The sequence below is a fragment of the Megachile rotundata genome, chromosome 4 (assembly GCF_050947335.1).
Source record: "Megachile rotundata isolate GNS110a chromosome 4, iyMegRotu1, whole genome shotgun sequence".
Classification (NCBI taxonomy): Eukaryota; Metazoa; Arthropoda; class Insecta; order Hymenoptera; family Megachilidae; genus Megachile; species Megachile rotundata.
Genome location: NC_134986.1, coordinates 14,626,962 through 14,642,351, shown reverse-complemented (window position 1 = coordinate 14,642,351; position 15,390 = coordinate 14,626,962). Strand labels below are relative to the sequence as shown.

Here is a 15,390-nt window from a genome sequence, read left to right as displayed (position 1 = left end):
CGAATCACTGGCAGCCGATCAATCGATAAAAAAAAAGTCGCACCTTCTGTCTGACCAGCTCGTTCACAAAAATCACTCGAAGCGTCCTGAACGCGATGGAACCAGAATTGGCCCGCGACAACCCTCAACCCTCTCCAGTCCTCCGACGTGGTGATATGCCTCAAGAGAAGATCCTGTGCACACCGTTCGCCATCCTGACGGACTTCCAAACTTCTCCGGTGGGTAATTTCTCTTTAATTTGCATGTTTACGCTCGTTTCAACCCTTGTCTTTCAAATAGGGGTCCGGCTAATGTTTGACACCTGAATGATTATTGTCGCGCCCGCGATACCTCGTGCGTGTCAACGGCCCGGACTCTCAAGCTTTTTTGACGACGGCCACAGCATCGACAGTGAAAATCATCCCCCTACCCCTGGCCGTCATCGTGCACCAACCCCTCCCGAAGGAGGGTGAGAATCTAGAGGCGGAGTGCTCGAGACAAGCGAGGGAAACGGTACGAAGAGAATCATTGGTTCGCCAGGGTTCCGCCCTAATGTTTAAACCTTGGTGGAAGGGGGATGGAGGGGATGAGATGATGTCGTGGTGCTCAACTGGTTGCGCCTAGGGTCGCGGGGATCAATAATCCAGCGAACGCCGGCAGTGACGTATACAGATACGGACACTCGGGTTATTTCGAGACTTTTTCTGGTTTTTTAAGCAGCTCTCGAGATCGAGGTTGAGGTATGGACAAGTATATGTCGTGCTAAGCTGGGGTAATTAACCCATTTGCTACCGCGATCGTCAAATGTGGAATTGAATACAGATTTTTAGTAGGAGTATGTTAAAACGTGTATGTGTGTGGTCTTACATTTTAGTTAGCAAAATTATTTGTTGCTTTATTGTTGACTGAATTTCATGCTTTATACTGAATTTGATAGGTGACCAGAGTAAAGTAGTGTTTCATGTATGATAGAGGTTTCATGTATGATAGCATATATAATCAGAATTTGATAGCATATAGTATAACAGCCTTTGTAGTATTTTTCCAGTACACTAAAAATTGCTCGTATGAAGCTAATCAAGACCACGAATGGTTGAAAGACATATTGAATGCTTCAATGTTTGCTAAATCATTGTTCATACAGAAATCATATTTGGCAAATAAAGAACCAGGGGTGTCTTTGTCTGTGTTCTTGAATCACAATCCCCCATGAAGTACTCCAAATCTGTAGGAAATCTGGTGTTCAGTTCTACAATTTGCTTAACAATATTGGGGAAACTATCTAATGTATTTAAATTGCAAAATACTGTAGTATAATTTTATAGTGTAGCAGTATAGCAATGTATGTGTATAACAGTATAGTAGGATAATAATGAAGTAGTATAACAGTATGGTGATAAACTTGTACAGTATTATAATAGTATAATAATGAATCTGTACTAAATGAATAATACAGCACTGTGTTATTATACTGTATAATAATACAATAGTATAAAATAGTATAGTAATATAGTAGTATGGTACAATAGTGTAAGTAGTAATACAGTAGTAAAGAGTATTAGAATGGTGCTATACAGCATAACAATACAGTGATTACTGGAATGTCAAAACAGTGGGATAGCAGAATAGCAAAATAGTAGAAAAATCTACAATAAAATACCAAAACGATAGAACAGTAAAAACAACAAAATCTTAAAATACTCCTAGTTGCATTTATCAATTAAACATGAAATATTTGTAGGTAAAACCTCACGTACATCTCATCCCCAGTCTGGCGACATAAACTATAAGAAATGAAAAGACATTGATGGACCTGTCCGACGATTATCCGCAGGGAATTTGAACGTATCCGACAAATTTCAGGTTCTAAACACACCAGCCCCTTAAACGTATGCTCGGTGTCGTGGCCGATTTCGGCATCGTGGGGCCACCGTGTCCCCTTCGATACGCACGTGTTCGATCCCGAAAATACTTTGCATCACCATTACCGCCCAACTTGATGCCCCTTTGTGCTCAGGCTCCGAAGCCAGGGGCATAGCGGAGAGTTTCATAGTCAACTAGGCGTATCATCGAGGGCTCCCCCCGTGGTCCGTGCACCCACGAACAAAGACAAAGAGCGCCGTATATAGGCTTTTATTTGACAAACATCGCCGCACAAAGGACTGCATTGTCGCGTATTTACGCGAACTGACAAACGGCCAAATACTCTCGATTCGCCTCGACTTTCCTCCGGTAAAATACACGAAGACGTCGCGTCTTGTCGCGATATTGCCTCGAGACGGCATCCATTTTCCCTCTGACGATCTTCTATGGCGACGAAACGTGTTCCTCCTCTACGGAATTCTTTTGTCTACGCGTTTCAACGTTTTCTCCTCTTTTGTGCGTGTCTTTATCTGCATGCAATTCATTTTCTTTCTCCGCCGGCGATGGTGTGTGCACGAAATTTCTTCACCTTTGCCAGATTATCTTTTTACGCATTCTCGTTTTTCTTTAACGCGTGTCTTTGCTTTTCTTTGACGCGTGTTTGAGAGGAAATTTTCTTTGACAATAGCAATAGACGTGTGTAGTCAGACAAGGCTGAAATTAGTTTGTAGGCAGACGTCATGTTGTACCAACCCTTAACAATTCAATTGGGTTAAACATTTAACTGTTCAACTAATTAAAAAGAAATGTCTATTACTATTTGTTAGCATGTGTGACTGTAACAAATTCTTCGTTCATTTTTTATTATGTACCCAAACAAAAAGTTATTATGTTTCATTTGATAGAGGTGTTACATTAATGTACCAACCCTTGAAGTACAAGTTTAAATAGCTTCTACGTATATGTAATATGTCAATTACTTTTTTTAAATAGAAATTGTGTAATTAAGAACAGTTATTTCATTCTATGAATATGATTTCAGATAATCTTATGACGAGGAAGTGATACAACCTTAAGGATACAGGAGACACAAGAAGATATAGGACACATGTGAAACATGCCATTTGATTGAATACAGAATACGATTACAACACCTGAAGTGGTCAACATTTTTATCACGAACAGAACAAGTAAGTAATTTAATTTCACAATAAAAATCAGAAGGAGAATCTGAAAATTGAATAGAAAATTTTGAGGGTGAAGAACTTAAAAACTTGATAATAAAATTCTGTAATAAAAATAGAAGAGCTTAAAAGTGCAAGAAGAGTAAAATGCAAGGTCACCTGGTCAGAGAATAGGATTACAACGAAATACGAGCAACCCCTAAAGTGGTGGATATCTAACACGGTCTTATCTCGGCATAATAGAAATTAGGGAAACCCGGTGACCCTCGCGATTTCATGGCGCATAAAGGCACAAAAGTCGGATGAAATATGGTTCCTTGCAGGTGCATCTACCCTATCTAGCTCCCGTTCGACGTATTGTCAGGGATATGTGACACTAACGCCATCCGTGTAATTATACCGATACGGTCCCGAACGTTGTTTCGTGACAGAGGAGGGAGGTAGACTATCCCCCCTTTGTGGACCTCTAAACACCCTTTCGTCACGCTTCGAGGGGGTGTCTACACAGGATACGTGCTACGCTCTTTTAGACCCTATAACTTATCTTTAATCTGTAGATCTGGATCAATCGCAAATTATCTATTTGTTGGTACACAGTTTTTAACACTTGAGGTATTGGGAGTTTATTATTTCTATTTAATACTTGAGGTATTGGGAGTCTGATGCTCTGGCTTGGGTGTCTATTGGGAATATTAAACAGTTTGGAATACTAAATTACACAGTAACTCAAATTATGAATGAAATATTATTATACAAATTGTTATTATGTATATTATAAATTCAGTGTAAATGTTATAGAGTAGCATGACAGAAAAGAAAATTTAATTATATCTTTAAATTAGTTACTTTATTTCTTTCATAATATATGAACTTCAATATTTAATTGAAATGTTTTAAATATTAAATTATGTAGTAAATAAGATTTGTTATTTATTATTATTGTGATAGTGCAATATTGACTTGAAATGAGTGCTAAAAAAGAACGAAAGAGATAGAAGAATTCTTTTTTTCGAATTTTCTGCACGTGGTTCCCTGCGCACCCTTTCGTCACGCACAAAGGGGTGTCTCTGCATCATAATACGCATCGAAGATTCTTGGGCCCAGTTGCGGCATTGAGATTCACGGGAGGGTGGTTCGCATTTAAAATTACCGTCATTGATTATAAATTATGCAACTTAGGCAACGATACGACTCGATTAAGGGTCTTCTTTTCTTCTCTAGCTCATATCCAGACTGGTAAAAAGTCCGACATCGTTCGATTATATAAAACGATCACAAACATCAGTTTAAAGCTAAAGATTTATTGAAAATAATTATAGAAACGTTTTATTAAATTCTTTCATACAAAGTGGGTCATTGTCATTTACAATAAATAATGATCAATTTTGAGTCATGTACCAAGTGACTTGACTTGATGACGTTAAAGTGTCACTAAATGACACTTATGATATGTCAATTTAAAGCCTGAAGCTTTACAAAAGTAGCTGTATAATCATTTTATTGATATTCCTAGCCTAAAGTAACTAATTGTCTATTTTATCAAACAGTCACCAATTTGGATCTTCATAAAGTTCGACCTCAATTCGATAACATAAAAGTATAACAAAATGGCGCTTGTAATACATCAATACAAAGCTTGAAGCTTCACAAAAGTAGCTACATAAGAATTTCATCAATCTTCCTAACACAAAATGACTGGTCCTCGATTTTATCAAACATTCACCAATTTGGATCTTCATAAAGTTCGACCTCAATTCGATGACATAAAAGTATAACAAAATGGCGCTTGTAATACATCAATACAAAGCTTGAAGCTTCCCAAAAATAGCAAACCAAAAATTTCACCAATACTCCCAACAAAAAGTGACTGCTCCCTGATTCTACCAAACAGTTATCAATTTCGTCCCACATTCAACCTCAATTCGACGCCATAAAACTATCTCAAAATGGCACCCACGCATATCCAGTAAAAACCAGTAAAAGTTGAAAATAATTGACGTCATAGAAAAATTTGGAAAAGGATCGACGGTTGTGCGATGATGGGTAGCAAGGCAGCTGCACCCACCAGGACGTCCAGGGTACAACGTGACGTCCCGGCGCTCCCGTTTCGCGTATGGGCGCCGCGGCGCATTCCTGACAAAGTAGTCATCACGCATTCCTGGGACGCAATCGTGAGCCTCCACCCTCGTTAACGAAAGATGGATTCGTGCGCGCCAGCCTGAAGAGGACGCGTTATTACATTTTATCTGGGGCCAACGCGAGGAATGCTGCTAAGATCTAGGAAGGGTGAAACAAGCTTCAAGGACACGTGCCTTTAAAACGGGATCACTCGATCGGAAATGAACACTTCTCGCTTTTAAATGACAATCGTACTGATACATTATTATAATTTTCTGATAGGAATATTTGAAAATTGGGTAGTTAATAATTAAATGTAAACTTGATCAGTTTTGAGGTTCAAGTGGAAGCCATTTTGTTTGGGAAACATTGATGAGACGTTTAGACTAAAGAAGCTAGAGTCACTTTAGACGGATAATTTTATTAGGGATACAAGATACAAATTGAGATATCGAAAGTGTTGTTTAACAATTTTATATTTTTACAAGTTTGTGATATTTTTTGTAAGTTCCAACTTTGACTCAAACTTTGTTTGCTTCAAAATGAAACTTCTTACTCTTCGGAAAGAAAACTTGCTCATAATTTTGTATCGTTGTAAACTTGAGTTTAGTATTATATATAAATTTATAGTAGAAAGTAGTTTTTCCTTGTTAGAATAAAATATTTCGCGTACAAGATAGTCCTTGCATCAAATACGTAGCCGTCCCTGGCTATGGGGTGGGTGTACGGGGTTCGGTTGTTTGCCGAGTGGCTATATTGTAAGGCCGTCTGCTATCGAAACGTCGACTCCACGAGATGTCCCTCGATTTTTGTTTACTTTTTTAGAGGGCTCTTTTGCTCGTCCACGGGTAAAGAGAGATGGGGTAAACTCGTAAGAACGAATTAGTTGTTTAATGGTGGAAGGCGTGAAACGTTTTATGGTGGATGTCTTAATCACGGTTTAAACGGTGGTTGCGATAAAATATCAGTGCAATGATTTTAACATTCCAAATTTGAGAAATTGTAGTTAAAATTGTGTTATAAATAAGGTATTTGTATTACAAATTCGAATAATGATTTGTAGATATTAAATTTGATAAATTAAATTATTAAGGCGGTTGTATAATAAATTATCTTTTATAATAAACTTGAGTAGTTAAATAATTAATATGATTATATCATAAACAAATTATATAGTCATTGAAATATAAATTTAAGTACCTGAAACGTTACTATAATAGTACATATAAACATCAAAACCTTGATGATTTGAAATATCAAAAAGAAAATTGCAACACTAAGAACTATAATCGCAGTGTTTTTATTCTGAGTATTGTATCTAATCTAATAATTAAACTATTAGAACTTTCAATATTATAAATATCAATGGACAAAGTAGAAATAATAAAATTCCTAGCAAGGTATGCATAACGTCAATTAACCCGAACAAATTCATGCAGAATTTAGCTGCGGAACAAAGAACACCGACGTCCAATGAATAATAAAAAGAAAAACTAGCATCTAAATATTCATATTCCGTAAGAACGCATTCTCTTTGCCATTCAAATACTGTTCTTTCACCTCCGTTCTTTCTGTCGCAGATTTCACCCGAAATACGTAACTTATTCATCACAACCTGTTCGTTTCTTAACACTTTATGCTGTATCATCATCTATTTAATCGTTTTAAATCCAATGACAGCATAAAATAATTGAGACGTTTAAAGACTCCATTTGATGACATAAAAGTATCACAAAATGGCGCTTATGATACAAAGATTTAAAGATGAAGGTTCACAGAAAATGACTATGCAAACGTTTTATTAGAATCGCAAATATAAAATGGCTGCTCATCATTTATAATAATTGAAGACCAATTTTGAGACACATAAAGACTGGCTCCATTTGATGACATAAAAGTATCACAAAATGGCGCTTATAATATATGGATTTAAAGATGAAGGTTCACAGAAAATGACTATGTAAACGTTTTATTAGAATCGCAAATATAAAATGGCTGCTCATCATTTATAATAATTGAGGACCAATTTTGAGACACATGAAGACTGGCTCCATTTGATGACATAAAAGTATCACAAAATGGCGCTTATGATACATGGATTTAAAGATGAAGGTTCACAGAAAATGACTATGTAAACGTTTTATTAGAATCGCAAATATAAAATGGCTGCCAGTCATTTATAGTAAATGAGGATCAATTTTATGAGATGTAAAGACCGACTCCATTTGATGACATAAAAGTATCACAAAATGGCGCTTATGACACATCAATTTGAACTTAAACATTTATAAAAAATACCTGTATAGAAGATTCATTAGAATCTCAAACATAAAATGGCTAACCAATATGTACAGTGAATGACACATGTATATCAATTATGTATATTAATTATATACATATATGTCACAGTTATGCTTACACACAGTCATGTATATCACACTATGTTCATACCTAGTGAATGTCATCACTTGTATCAAACGTATAATATTACAGATTTAATTAAAAAAAAAATTATGTGAAATTGCCATATGAAATTATGAGTCCTCTTCTGTTTGCAAATTGTTAAAATAACAGTAAGAATTAAAACAACAATTTCATTAAAATAGAAAACTTCAGTAATGGTTTGAGTCTAGTAGGGGTACCAAATGCCATGACTACGCCCCTGCCATAAAGCACAGCCCTCCTGCAACATTTCTCCATGGTATCTTCCCTTTGTTTCTCCCGCGATTTTGATTCCCTTTCTGTTTTCACGTCGGTCGACTTCCGGCGAAAAATAGCCGGCTATAAAGGAAGGTGAGCGTTAGATCGCGATTAACAGCGAATTCAGGACTTCAAAGAGCGATTTTCCGCTCGCTTGATCCGAGCCGACACGCGCCAACACGTGGCACTCGTGCGACCTTACACGATTGCCAGCTACCGGTCACAGGAACAACTTGTCGACGTCACGGGACACCGATCTCCCGATGCATCTTTTTAGATCACCGATCTGAAAAAAGGGATCGATTCGGAGGGGCTTGGTTACGGTTAATCGTTCGAGATCATCTCTTCGAGAGGTTTTTCACGCGTGCCGCTGAAAGGGATGCTTTTTGATGCTGGAGGGTGGATTGTTACATGAACTTTAGGGCGGATGAGTTTTCGAGAAATTCACAGAAATTTTAGAGAGATGATGAGACTAATAGAATTGATATGCAATAAGTATATTTTCTTTGGGGATTTGGGAATTTGGGGATTTGGGGATTTGGAGATTTGGGAATTTGGGTATTTGGGGATTTGGAATTTGGAATTTTGGAATTTTGGAATTTGGAAGCTTGGAATTCGGAATTGTGGAATTTGGAAGCTTGGAATTCGGAATTGTGGAATTTGGAAGCTTGGAATTCGAAATTGTGGAATTTGGAAGCTTGGAATTCGGAATTGTGGAATTTGGAAGCTTGAAATTCGGAATTGTGGAATTTGGAAGCTTGGAATTCGGAATTGTGGAATTTGGAAGCTTGGAATTCGGAATTGTGGAATTTGTAAGCTTGGAATTCGGAATTGTGGAATTGGGAAGCTTGGAATTTGGAATTTTGGAATTCGGAAGCTTGGAATTCGGAATTTTGTAATTCGGAAGCTTGGAATTCGGAAATTTGGAATTCGGAAGCTTGGAATTCGGAATTTTGGAATTCAGAATCTTGGAATTCGGCATCTTGGAATTCGAAATTCTAGAATTCGAAATTTTGAAATCTTGAACGTTGTCACTAACTACGTAATAATAACACAACATACCTTTCCCTTTACCTAACCTACCCAAGCATCTCATAAATCTTCCTCAAAACGACAGTGAACTTTATGGTCCACCATGAATTTAATTGTCACTCCCGAACAGAAATGTCAACGGTTCCCGAAATTCGTGTTTGTCGAAAGCCCGGTTCCCAGGTTCGAGCGATTTCTACCCTTGTTTTCGGAACGAGTCGCACGAGCAATTTCGAAAAGCCGGACACTTTTGCAAATAGTTGCTCTCGTTTGCGAAACCTATGAAGATTTCATGGCGATCGTTCTTCCTATTCAATGACCGTGGACCCCTGTGTGTGTCGTATTGACAGAGGTCACGTGTCGTTGGCTCATCACGTGCGCTCCTACGCCCATGGGAAACTTATTCTTAATAGAATGCATCGAACGATTCTTGCGAAAGTCACACCTCTCTTTACATATATGTACTTTTATTCTTTTTAAATTATATTGGCAAATATAACTGATTTTAAGTGGTTATGATTTGAGAGTAATGTGTGTAAGAGTTATGAAATGGTTGGGTTATTGAGGTTAGGCTTGTAGGAAATTAAGGTTAGTAGTAATTAAGGTTGGGTTAGGTTAGGTTGGTAGGAAACTGATGAAGGTTGTAATAGTTTGGGGTTTTGGGATTTTAGAAACTTTGGAATTTAAATTGAAATAAAGGAATTTTAGAAACTTTAGGAATTGGAACTTTGAAAGTTTGGAATTTTGGAAATTAAGGAATTTGGACTTTGGAACTTTGGGAATTTTGAATTTTGGAAGTTTTGGAATTGGGGAATTTGGAATTTGAAAGCTTGGAATTTGGGAACCTGGGAATTTGGAAATTTTGAATTTTGGGAGTTTCGGAATTGGGGAATTTGGAATTTGAAAGCTTGGAATTTGGAAACCTGGGAATTTGGAAATTTTGAATTTTGGGAGTTTCGGAATTGGGGAATTTGGAATTTGAAAGCTTGGAATTTGGGACCCTGGGAATTTGGAAATTTTGATATTTGAGAGTTTTGGAATTGGCAAATTTGGAATTTGAAAGCTTGGAATTTGGGACCTTGGGAATTTGGAAATTTGGAATTTTTGAAGTTTTGGAATTGGGGAATTTGGAATTTGAAAGCTTGGAATTTGGGCCCCTGGAAATTTGGAAATTTTTAATTTTGGGAGTTTTGGAATTGGAAAATTTGGAATTTGAATGCTTGGAATTTGGAAATTTGAGAATTTAAAACTTTCGAACTTGTACCCTTGAAAACTTGGCAATTTGGAAATTTGCATAAACAAAGAAAACTGGACTACCCCTAAAAAAATTTCGCCTACAAAGAAATTTATCAGAAATCTAGTAGATTATAGACCTGAACGAAAGCATTAGAAGAACCGAGAAAGAAGCTCCTTGAAAGACGCCCGAATCCATAGGTCCTTGGTGTGTGAAAATCAAATATCGAGAAGGGCCTTCGGGCAAGGAAGGAACTTTATTCATAAATCGTAGAACCGGTGAATGGAGGCGGTGTTTGCCGTGCCAGATATTAACTGTATCTATGCAGTGCCCACTGGGCTCAGGATATTATGACCGTTCTCGGGGCATAATTAGTAATCCCTGGCACGTGACGCACACGTGACTGCGGCTCGTACGAGCTACACCTTCGACCAGAAGGGTGGTTTTGCTGGTAGCTGGACCCGCCATACGGGATCATCCAAATAGGAGACTCCGGGTCGCGTGCATGCTTAAATAGTCTTGCTTCATCCAAATATACAGATATCGAACGTTTCATTCAATTATACTTGTCATCGTTTCATTCAATGACATCTGAAATTATTTTTTTTAGATTCGAGCTTGGACTTTTATGGGATTTTAAGGGATTTTTTTAGGGGAGGTTTTATGGAAGGTGTTTCTAAATTAACAAATTAAAACTTCATAAAGATCCTAAATTAACAAACTGAAACATCACAAGGTTTCTAAGGAGACAAATATAAAAATCACAAGGCTTCTAAATTGACAAATTGAAACTTCACAAAGATCCTAAATTGACAAATTGAAAAATCACAAAGATCCTAAATTAACAAACTGAAATATCACAAATTTCCTGAGTTGACAAATTAAAGAAGTGAACAGATGTCAAAGTTCCAGTGTTTAAAAATATAAAAATTGAAGAAATGAAAAGTTTTGAAGTACCAGAATTTCAAAAGAAATTGTAAAATTTGAAAGTTGAAAAGAGGCAGAACCAAAATTTGTTATTTCGCGGAAGCGTTTGTTGAACAGATATCGAATATCAGGGTGGAAATCAATTTTTCATGGGATCATAGTGTCCCTGGAACGTGACGATGAAATGTTGCATCGATGAAATGAAAAACAATTGAAATAACGGCAAACCATGTAGCTTCTGATTGTTTGCATCGCACCCGTCGTACCGGATATGAATCGGCCGTGTGCTCATGTGATTTTGGCAAAGAACAATATTTATTCGCAGCTATCTCCACTGTTTGATCGGTTGCCTTTGAAAATACCGATTGCTCTATCCTCTGATTTTGTTCAACTTCCAAAACTTCTGAAGTGAAGTCCAAAACTTCTGTGTATCGTCACAGCATTGTATGAGTAGAAAATTCCAAACTACGCCTGTTAAAAAATGTCAGAGTTCAATTACTTCGAAATTCAGAACTGGTGAATTCATAAAAAAGTTGAAGAAAAACTCGTACATACATATACACATATACATATATTCATATGCAATACATGCATACATGTATGCATACACATATGTACATACACAATGTATGCATATATACACACATACATATATGAACATATATAATACATGCATACATAGACACATACATATATGAACATATATAATATATATATACATAGACACATACATATATGAACATATATAATACATGCATACATAGACACATACATATATGAACATATATAATACATGCATACATTGACACATACATATATGAACATATATGATACATGCATATATAGACACATACATATATGAATATATAATAATACATGCATACACACACACATACATATATGAATATATAATAATACATGCATACACACACACATACATATATGAACATATATGATACATGCATACATAGACACATTCATATATGAATATATATGATACATGCATACACACACACATACATATGTGTACATATGCAGTACGTGCATACACACACACATAGAAATATGTACATATGCAATGCATGCATACATACACATATATACATATACAAGCATACATACACACGTACATCTATGTACATATACAATATATACATACACACACATACACATATGTTCGACATGTAAAATCTTGAAATGAAACATGAAATCTTATTTTTCCAAAATTACACATATGCCCAAAATCTCCTGTTTCCCTAATCATACTAAAAACTCTTACGCCCCTAAATTACATTTCCAAATTTTAATACACATTAAAATCCCAACCCCAAAGAAATTAACCGCACACATACAAAACAGTGTCCTCCTCTCTGAATTCTTCTCCAAATACCGAAAGAACGGTGCACGACGTAAATTTGTTAAAAATGGAGTTCGTTAAGGGTGCGAACGATCCAGCCATATAATAAAGTCGTCGAGGATATTCGTAAGGGCGGTTCGGTAGGTGTAAAAGCGTAGACCTTCGGACAGAAGGTTGTCGGAGTAAAAGCCTCGACACGCGTCACGATCGTTACGTCTTACCGCACATAAATAATTAATGACCGTTTGCAACCCCTCGGTTGCAAGTGAAAAGCTCGGTGGGAATATTTCCGCGGCAAGAAATTCGTGTCGTTGGATGCCGCTCGTAAAAATTCGGCCTCCGCTGGCCGACGAAACAAACGTCTCTTGAGAATACAGGAATCGTTCGCAATTTGCTCGAGGTCCTTTTCGAAGCCTGTTGATTCTTCTCACCCGATGTTTGGGGTGCTGCCGATTTACCCTTACGAAATCCTGTACTGAATTTTTCTTTTTTTTTTACCTTCTCGAAGGGTGATTTTTTAGTGGAATATATTTTATGGATTGTGGAGTTTGACTCTTGGGGATTTCATTGTCTCTTATAACCCTCTTAGGAGTTTTGGAGTTTTTGAACTTTGGGAGATGGGAAGCGTGAAAGTTTATATTTACAGGAATTTGAAGTTTTGTAGGTGTATGCTTTTGCGACTTTGGCACTTTCAGTGTTTGGGTCTTCGGAATTTTCTACTTATACAATTTTGGGACTTTGAAATTTTCCACTTATTCAATTTTGGGACTTTGAAATTTCAGGAGCTTGTTTAATTCTTCTATTTTGTAAGTTGGGTAGCTTCGAATTTTGGAATTTTTCAACTCTGCCATCTTGGAGCTATGATATTTTTTAGCAAATGTAGCTTTGAAATTTTCTAATTATATATATATAATAAGTACATAATAAAGTAACCTCGTAATAGAAAATAGAGTGCAAACAATGTTCAATATCCTCCTAACACGACCAAACAGGTATCGTCGTATTCGATTTAATTAACACCGAGGCAATCCCATATCTCGTATTTACAGGTATCGTACACGATAACGATGTGTGGACAGCTTTCTGTTCTCAGGAGATGAAAAACCCTGACGATTACTTGTTATCATTCTCAAAACATTAACATATGCTTTGTACTCCAAGGATTAACAAAATCAATCTACAAATTCTCTCGACCTTTGTCGCTTTTTCGCCATTTTGTCGGCTGCTCAATGTTGCAATTATTGTGTATTATATTTTAAAATTGTATTTATGGACTGTTGTGTTTGTGAATATATTGTATGTTATTTTTCTAAATTTTCAGGTTTTCAAATTTTTAAGTTTTCAAGTTTTCAAGTTTTCAAGTTTACAAATTTTCAAGTTTTCAGGTTTCCAAATTTCCAAGTTCCCAAATTCCCCAGATTTCAATTTCCCCAAATTTCAAATTCCTCGGATTCCAATTTCCTCCAATTCCAAATTCCCCAGATTCCAATTTCCTCCAATTCCAAATTCCCTAGATTCCAATTCCCTCAAATTCCAAATTTCCCAGATTCCAATTTTCCCAAATTCCAAATTCCCCAGGTTCCAATTTTCCCAAATTCCAAATTCCAAATTCCCCAAATTCCAAATTCCCCAAATTCCAAATTCCCCAAATTCCAAATTCCCCAAATTCCAAATTCCCCAAATTCCAAATTCCAAATTCCAAATTCCAAATTCCCCAAATTCCAAATTCCCCAAATTCCCCAAATTCCCCAAATTCCAAATTTCCCAAATTCCAAATTCCCCAAATTCCAAATTCCCCAAATTCCAAATACCCCAAATTCCAAATATTCCCAATTCCCAAATTTCTAATTTCTCAAATTCCTAATTCCCCAAATTCCTAATTTTTCAAATTCCTAATTTCCCAAATTTCTAATTCCCCAAATTCCCAAATCCCCAAATTTCTAATTCCCCAAATTCCCAAATCCCCAAATTCCCAAAATCCCAAAATCCCAAATTCCCAAAATCCCAAATCCCCAAATTCCCAAAATCCCAAATTCCCAATTTCCCAAATTCCTAAATCCCCAAATCCCAAAATTCCCAATTTCGCAAACACCCAAAAACGCCAAAAGTCCCCAAATTTCTGCCGTAAACCATGTACATCAAAATCTATTATTAATAACACTGAATATCGTGTGAGAGAAAAATAATTATTTATTTAATAAAATCGAGAAAGATCCGTACAAAAAATGGCGGAGTAAGGTCTCTGCGTATCGAGCAACTCTATCCCGGTACAAGGGATCAACATGAGCTTAACGGCAGGCGCCAATATACCTAGCTAGGGGTAGCCACCCCTCACCCCCGCATACCAACCAACCCGTCAAGCTGTGGTATTAAACGGGGCATGCGTGAGGTCCACGGTGGTTGGTCACGTGTACGTTTCCAACCACCCTTGTTCTCCACCCTCTAACCGGCTGTACGCGTACATTCTTACGATTTTCAAGGAAGTGTTGCCTTGCCGAACATTAACGGGACAATTAAATTAACGAACAACATGGGAATATCGTGAAATCTTGATGAAGAACGAGGGATAAGGTCGGGGGATAATAACGACGCTGGATACGGATAATTTTATCGGGGTGGAATTCAATTTTTTTTAGATATTTTTGCTTTCTTCTGATTAAATTATGGGGAGAAGAATGGTACTTTTGTATTTATATTGATAACTATACTTTGGAATTTAGGTATTTATGAAAATTTGTTGGTGTTGTGAGTTTTGGAGTTTTAAGTTTGTGGATTTTTGGGAATTTTTTGGGGAATTTTGTAAATTGTTGAATTTTTAATTTTGTGGGTTGGAATTCCTATATCGCCTATTTCCAAATCCCTGAATTCCTAAGTTCCTAAATTCACAAATTTCCAAGTTCAAAAATTTCCAACTCCCCTAATTTCCATCTCCCCAAATTTCCATCTCCCTAGATTTCCATCTCTGAAAAGTTCCAACTCCTCAAATTTCCAACTCCCCA

General features: G+C 36.7%; 1 long non-coding RNA gene across 1 annotated transcript in view; it reads left to right on the top strand.

Moving 5' to 3' along the window:
- The first annotated feature begins 77 nt into the window (after nucleotides 1-77).
- The window catches only part of LOC105663383 (uncharacterized), a 23,639-nt gene continuing 8,326 nt past the window's right edge, over nucleotides 78-15,390 (top strand). Inside the window, exons 1-3 of the long non-coding RNA XR_001096882.2 lie at nucleotides 78-218; nucleotides 280-492; nucleotides 2,885-3,032. This is a non-coding gene — a long non-coding RNA (uncharacterized LOC105663383). The remainder of the gene's footprint in view (nucleotides 219-279; nucleotides 493-2,884; nucleotides 3,033-15,390) is intronic.